The following is an 8,091-nucleotide window of genomic DNA, read 5'->3' on the forward strand; positions in this document are numbered from 1 at the left end:
ATTTGTTTATATATTTGCTGTACTGTTTCTGTCCTTTGCTGCTGTTCTGTGCACTTTGTTTCTCAAGGTAACTCAGAAGCTAGTTTCAGGTGGGGGGGTTGTTGAGCCAGCCCATCTTAGCTGTTAGTCATTGCTTGAGGTATATTTTCTGTGTTGTACCTCCATTACAAACTGCATTTCTGTGAATTTGTGCAAAGTTGATATAGCAGACAGCTGAATTCTCCTGACTGTGAGCATATTTGGAATCTTTCTGATATTCCAACCTGATAAGTACACTTTTTGCAACTCAGTTTGCACTGTGGTGTATATTTGCTTTATTGTTTATATATACTGTACTGTTTCTGTCCTTTGCTGCTGTTGTGTGCACTGTTTCCCCCCACCCTCCCTCATGAGTGTTCTTCTAGTCTTAAACTTGGTGGCTTCGGATTTGCCTGCCCCTGCTGTAAATCAGATCATGGTCACTGCCCCCAGTCCAATCTCATTTGATCACTCAACATAGTGCAGTGAGCTTATTTAGCAGGACTACCCCCTTGCTTCTTTGACATTGAACACTTGTTTCCTCCCTCTCCACTTAAAAAAAAAATGTACACTTTATTCAGCTGCTTTTACTGTAATTGTGTTCTTCATACTTTCAAAAAGGAGAAACAGTTCCCCACTATAACAAAACTAGGCTGTATTCCAATAGACGCTGTCCACAATGTAACCACAAGCTAGGAAATTCAGTCCACAGCAATTTGCTTTGTAAATTTATTCACAGAATATAATACAGTTCAAGGATTAAGCGCTTTCATCTCATAACCAGAGACTTCATCAGAATCAATACATAAAGAGCTTAAAATCATTTAAATATACCTCTCCATCTTAAGAAACACAGCTCATTGGTTGTTTATTTAACAAGCTAATTAACTAGTCATCAGTTTTTAAAGCTCAAATTCCCTATATTTTAATATATATACATGCACACACCTTGAAATACTGCATATAAATGTGCATAGATTGCAACAATAAACACTGTCTTAAAACAATTAAACATATTAATAAATATTTATATGCATTTAAAAATGTATAGTACAAATAAAACATACATACCATATTGAATAAATACTCAATTAATTATCTCTACCCTTTTTGGGTCTGCTGCTTTCAATTTGAGAACCGGGGTAATGGATAAATGATCATTAAGGCCAGGATGGTGAACCGCATCCAACCTAAGTTGCCAAACCAACTCACGAAACTCTAATTTTGTTTCCCAGTCACTTCCCCCTCTCATTGGGTATTACTTCTTCCAGCACCCAAAACTTAAATTCTGCTTGATGGCTTACTGATTTATGCCTATATAACGCATTATGCTCATTCTTCTTATTTACGTCCCTCATATGTTCATATATACGTTGCCTAAGGCATTGTTCAGTCTTGCCTATGTAGTATGCCCAGCATACTATACAATAGGCAAGATAAACTACCCCCTTGGTGTAGCAACTAGCATATTTCTTGACCTTCAAAAAATATTTGATACCAGGAATATATAATTCTTTTTTGCCAGCTATATGTGTACATTGTGTGCACCTCCCACAATTAAATGTACCTATTCTAGTACTAGTTCCCATAGTTGTCTCTGCCCTCTTCTATTCATAGATTTCTTTAAGATTCTTGTTCCTCCTGAAACTAATTCTCAGGGGTTTAGTGAAAAATTCTGCCTTGGATGGTATTCTCTTAAAAATATTCCAAACAGTATTTATACATCTTTTAACCCATCCAATATTATTGTGGTATGTCAATATCAAATATGGATTAGACTCCGAACATTGTTCCTCACCATCTTTAATGCTCTCTCCCCCCTCTGTCTATAACTATACATACTTTCACTATTCAATAGTGGCTTATATGTATTGCCCCAACCCTGAATAATACTCTCTTTTATAGGGCCAATAACCATATCAGGATACCCCCTTTCCTTAAATAACTAGTGGACAAAGTCCATTTCTTTCAAAAATTCATCTCTATCAGATGTCATCCGGGCAGTACAAACCATCTGGCCTTTAACAATATTATTTTTTAAAAATGATGGGTGGTCACTATCATAGTGTAAATGAGTTGGAGAAGCATTTCTTTCGGAATATACTTGTAAGTATTATTCTGTTTGTCTTTTGATATTTTAACATCCAAATAATGGGCCTCCTCAACATCAGTTTTATAAGTAAACTCCAAAAAATTATTGCCGATACCATAATTATAAACCATTTTATATATTTGCTGTACTGTTTCTATCCTTTGCTGCTGTTGTGTGCACTTTGTTTCTCAGGATATCTCAGAAGCTAGTTTCAGGTGGGGGGGTTGTTGAGCCAGCCCATCTTAGCTGTTAGTCATTGCCTGAGGTATATTTTCTGTGTTGTACCTCCATTACAAACTCATTTCTGTGAATTTGTGCAGAGTTGATATAGCAGACAGCTGAATTCTCCTGACTGTGAGCATAGTTGCAATCTTTCTGATATCCCAAACTGATAACTACACTTTTTGCAACTCAGTTTGCACTGTGGTGTATATTTGCTTTATTGTTTATATATTTGCTGTACTGTTTCTGTCCTTTGCTGCTGTTGTGTGCACTGTTTCCCCCCACCCTCCCTCATGAGTGTTCTTCTAGTCTTAAACTTGGTGGCTTTGGATTTGCCCGCCCCTGCTGTAAATCTGATCTTGGTCACTGCCCCCAGTCCAATCTCATTTGATCACTCAACATAGTGCAGTGAGCTTATTTGGGCAGGACTACCCCCTTGCTTCTTTAACTTTGAACACTTCTGTTTCCTCCATCTCTACTTAAAAAATAAATGTACACTTTATTCAGCTGCTTTTACTGTAATTGTGTTCTTCATAATTTATTACCTTATTTTTGCTGTGTTCTCTTAAGTGTTTGAGTGCTTTTATTCTGCTGCATTTAATACTGCTTGTTAGTAGCCTAATTAAATGTATCTGTTATTCTAAGCATTTTAAGCTTTGGTCTTAGCACTTGTGCTTCAGGCGAGATACTTTACATTTATGAAGGTTCTTTTGGTCTATACCCTTGTGGACAAATCCTTAAAACCATAAAGTCCTGCATACCATTGCTATAATCTCCTTGTGTTCTGACTGCATGTGGTTCTCAAACAATCTGGAAATATAGAGCTGATAAGTATATTTTTTTGGCACTTGTTAACTGTTCAGAGTTCTGCTGTGTTTTAATTTTTGTTTGACTGAATTATATATATGTTTTCTGGTATTGTTTTCTGATACTGTAAGAGCCTCCATTTTGATTTTTTTCCTAATTTACTGCTTTCTGCACTTGTTTTTACTCGTTTTTTAATTTAATTGCATTTACTTAAACTGTATTTACTTTACTATTGCTGCACACTCAAGTGTGCTAGCTTGTACTTCATTTGAATTGTTTTTACCACTGTTTTAGCTGCTTTACTGTAAAAAAAAAAAGTTCTAAGCTTCTTTCCCGCCTTTCCTGTAACTAGTCTAGTCCAGATACAAATTTGCTGTATCCAGGACTGTTTGTAAGCTTCTGAGCCCCCGCAGACCTTTCTGTGTTGGAGGGAAGTCTTCAAGCTTATCAGTGGGAGTGGTAAGCATCAGGTAGCCTATCTACCACAAGAGGAGTGGTTTATGGCCCAGAAATTGTAGTTTATTGTCCATTTGGGCAGTTTTTCCATTCCTTTCAACTTTCTGGTTTAAAAGCCTGCATTTGCGCTTGTTTCCTGCCTTTCCTGTAACTAGTCTAGTCCAAATAAAGATTTGCTGAATCCAGGACTATTTGTAAGCTTCTGAGCCCCCCAAGCCTTTCTGTATTGGAGGGAAGCCTTCTAGCTTATCAGTGGGAGTGGTAGTCTATCTAGTCTACAGATTTACTGTATACAGGACTGTAAGCTTCTGAGTGGTACCAAAGTCTGTTCTTCAATTTTTCCCTTAGATCTGCTGGTTCTCTCCTCTCCTGCACTTTTACTAGCTTATTAGTCTAGCATTTTACTAGACTTCTTGTAGCAATTACTGTCCCTCACAAAAGTGCTACCAGCACTAAACATTCTACAAGGAAATTGCTCCAGTACTTATTATTAATGCCTACCCCTTCAAGCATGTCTAAAGGTCAGTTCCCTGTGCTTTCTCCTATTAACCTGGTGAACTTGAGCATCCTGAGGTAATGTAGCAACTGCCTCATGTACACTGACAACTCTCTCCTCTTACCTGCCAACACTCAGACTTGCGAGAGATGCACTTATATATTTAAATTGGAAGCCACGCACTCTCCAGCCAAGACTGGAATAGCTGGTCAAGAGGAGATGGTCAACACTTGCACCACACCATATGGAACACATAGACCTCCAGTATACACACCAGCACTGCCTTCACATAAAAGCACAAACCACACACCCACCTTTGTGGAGGCTCTGAATAAAAATCTATCCAAACAGCAGAGACCTCCAAGACAGAAATGCACTCAACCAACACAACACAAATCATGACACATAACTCTCCTAAACAGTGTGCCACTAAACCAAGGCCCCTAAGGCAAAACAGCATGCCCAACACACTATTCATAGGTGACTCAATAGTGAGGCACACTGATGTCCCACTCACTAGGTTGAATAAGCAGAAAGTAACAGTCAGCTGCCTGTCAGGTGCCAGGATCCACCACATAACATACGCACTCAGGTCCCTCAACAACAGGTACAAATATGACTCTGTCATTGTACAAGTGGGTGTGAATGACCTGAGACATACCTCCCTGGACTACATGAAAAGAGACATAGAGGAGCTCTTGGATTATGCACCCCAGGCAGGCATGACCCTAGCCCTGAGCTGCTTCCTACCATCACCCAGAATGATACCACAGTACAAGCAGAAAAATGATTGATTTCAGCAATTGGCTTGACTAAGTTTCTGGTGTCATTCTAAGGGGATCCAGTATCTGTCTGCCTGGGATTACATGATTGACAGACCTCGACGCTTTGCCAGAGGTGACTTGCATCTGTCACCCCTGGGTTTCCGGATAATGGCCAAGGCTCTGGCCACCCCTATAGTGCCTTTTTTAGGTGGTGTTCCAAAGAACAAATTACCACCATAACAGCTACAAACAAATGCAATCTGTGGGTCATGCTGCTCAACACTAGAAGTCTAAATCTCAAAATGCACTCGCTCGAAGCACTCCTTAAAATGGAGAACACTGACATTTGTGCTGTAACAGAGACCTGGTTCAAGGCAGCAGAAATCACCCCTGCAATACCAGGCTATAACTCGTTCCACACCTTTCGGCCCTAGAACTTGGATTGAAGCTCCAAAGGCGGTGGTCTTTCCATATTCATAAAGGATGAGCGCACCTCCAGACTGGTAGCCCAACATAATACTTCAGGTGCAGCTAACATTGGGCAAGACAACGATTCAGGTCGTAGCCTGCTGTAGGTCCCCAACCATGTCCCAAGACTTGCACTCCATGTTCCTAAGCACCCTGGAGAATATTAGGGTCCAACCTAACACTCTCATACTGGGCGACTTCAACTACCCCTTCATTAACTGGGGAAACTACTCATGTACCAATACACTTGCCCAACGTTTCCTGGAATTCATTAATTCCAGTGCCCTGGACCAGGTTGTTCTTACCCCCACTAGAGGTGACAACATCCTTGACCTGGTCATTACTAACATGGGCGACTGTTGTTCTACACCAATAGTCAACTCTTTCCTGGTTAGATCTGACCACAAACAAATCACCTTGGAAATCCACAGCCCTCCCCACAACCCCTGCAAAGGTAACAACCATGAAAAACTTCTCCAAAGCTAACTTTGGGCTCTTAAAAACAGTGGTGGCTAGCTTCACGGCACCCATGAAAATGGAGAATAGTTGCATGACCACCAAATCATACACCAATGCACTTTACGAACATGTACACAAATGCATGGATCTCTCCATTCCCAATAGCACCAAGACGCTCTCCTCCAAAAAAAGGAAGCCAATCTGGTGGTCCCCTGCCATAAACAAACTCTACAACAGAAGGAGGAAACTGATGCAGAATAAGGTGAAGTCCCAAGACTGGAAAAACTCCCTTATCAGCCCCAACAAAAAGTTGAGATCCCTCATCAAATCCTATAAAGCTAGCTATGAAAACAGAATTGCAGCAGAAAGTAAAGATAACCACAAGGCCGTCTATAGTTATGTAAAGAATCTCTATGGCAATACCCAGATTTGCTCTGAGCTACTGCACAATGGTACCTCCTATACCGAGCCAACAGATATTGCCAATATTGTAATAATTAATTGTTTTATTGCTTTATTTGTAATTATGGGGGGGTATATATAAAGGGGAAGTTTTTGTAAATAATTAATACGTCTTTAAGGCTTGTTTTTAGCCGAGGTGCTAAAGTACAATAAATTGTTTGTTGGACCTGTATCCTGTTGTTTTTTCTTTACTGTTTGAGTTTTTGTGGTTTGGAGATATTGCCAATATACTGACTGACAGATTCAGTGCCAACTTTACCCCTCTCTCCCCCAACAAAGACTAATCACAATACCAGTAGATTGCCAGGCACCCAGCATTACTGCTGCACAGGTTAAAACAGCACTGTCCAAGGCCAAGAATGCAGCTTCTATGGGACCTGACAATATCCTTGGTTGTGTTCTACATGAACTACAGAGTGAACTGGCACCTCACCTGTGTGCCATATTCAATCACAGCCTCACTTCAGGCTTTGTCCCTACCGAATGGTGCACTGCTACAGTCATCCCTCTCCACAAAGGAGGAGTGACTACAGACCCTGGGAACTATCGCCCCATTAGCCTGATGAGTCTGATATGCAAAGCTATGGAACGCATCATCATGGACCTAATAAACAAGAATATAGGGAATCTCCAAACTCTGGATCCCACACAGTTTGGTATTAGGTATTAAACATCTATGCCACAGTTTTCTATCGAAATTTGTGTTAATGAATTTTCTAAACACATCAAAAATATTGTTTATTAGTGTTAATTTTATTGTACTATACTGTAAATTTAGTCAGTTACCAAAGCATTTTTGGATAAATAATTTTCATTCATTGGTATAATGGAGTGCAACTGTTTCCAATTGGAAGAGGATCTAGGATTTATCCAATTCATCACTATTTTAATTATAGATGCCTTTATATAAGTTTCAATCTCTGGGAATTTTAACCCCCCTTGTTCCCATTTTCTGATATGATGAGAATATGCCACTCTATTTATTTTGGGGTACCATAGGAATTTCATCAGAGTTGAAGTAATTTCTTTAAGGATTTTCTTTCCTGATGGAAGTATCAGGGCTTGTGCTATTTATAATATTTTAGGTAACACAACAATTTTCATTAGTTGTAACCTATCATCAAATGTTATAAATAAATTATTCCATTTGCTTATTAATGTATTGGTTTTGTGAAGGCTTGATCATGCCTACTCAACCTGGTCAACTTCTTTGAGTCAGTCACCAGAGCTGTGGAGAAAGGCAAGGTGATTCATACAGCCTAACTTGATCTGGTCAAGGCCTTTGATATCATCCCCCACTGGCTCAAAGATAGAACCCACAGTGTGAAAGTAGCTGATTCCAAGTCAGACTGCCAACCAGTCACGAGTGGAGTCCCACAGGGTTTGGTCCTGGGTCTTCTCCTGTTTGGTATCTACTTCTCTGAAGTCCAGGCCAACACAAAGGGACTCTGACTGACAAAGTTCGCAGATGATTGCAAGTTGGGAGCTATTATTAACTCCCCAAGTGATGTTAACATCCTACGGAAAGGCCTCACTGAAACCTACAACTGGTGTCAGAAGCATGGCCTTAAGCTCAATGCCAAAAAATGTGTTGTCACCTCCTTTGGGGAAAACCCAATTCCCATGAATAACTGCATTGATGGTAGTCCACTAAACACAGAATGTGTTATAACAGATCTGGGAACACAGGTTGACAGAAACCTCTTCTTGACCACCACATTGCCACTGTGGTCAGAAAGTCCTTCTATATGGCACATCTCATTACTAAGGGTTTTGCATCCATGAAGAAAGAGGTCATTGTCTCCCTCTATTCTTCCCTCATCAGGCCAATCATCGAGTACAGTGCC

This window comes from Protopterus annectens, chromosome 10.part0, assembly GCF_019279795.1.
Source record: "Protopterus annectens isolate FY-2018-M chromosome 10.part0, PAN1.0, whole genome shotgun sequence".
Taxonomy (NCBI): Eukaryota; Metazoa; Chordata; order Ceratodontiformes; family Protopteridae; genus Protopterus; species Protopterus annectens.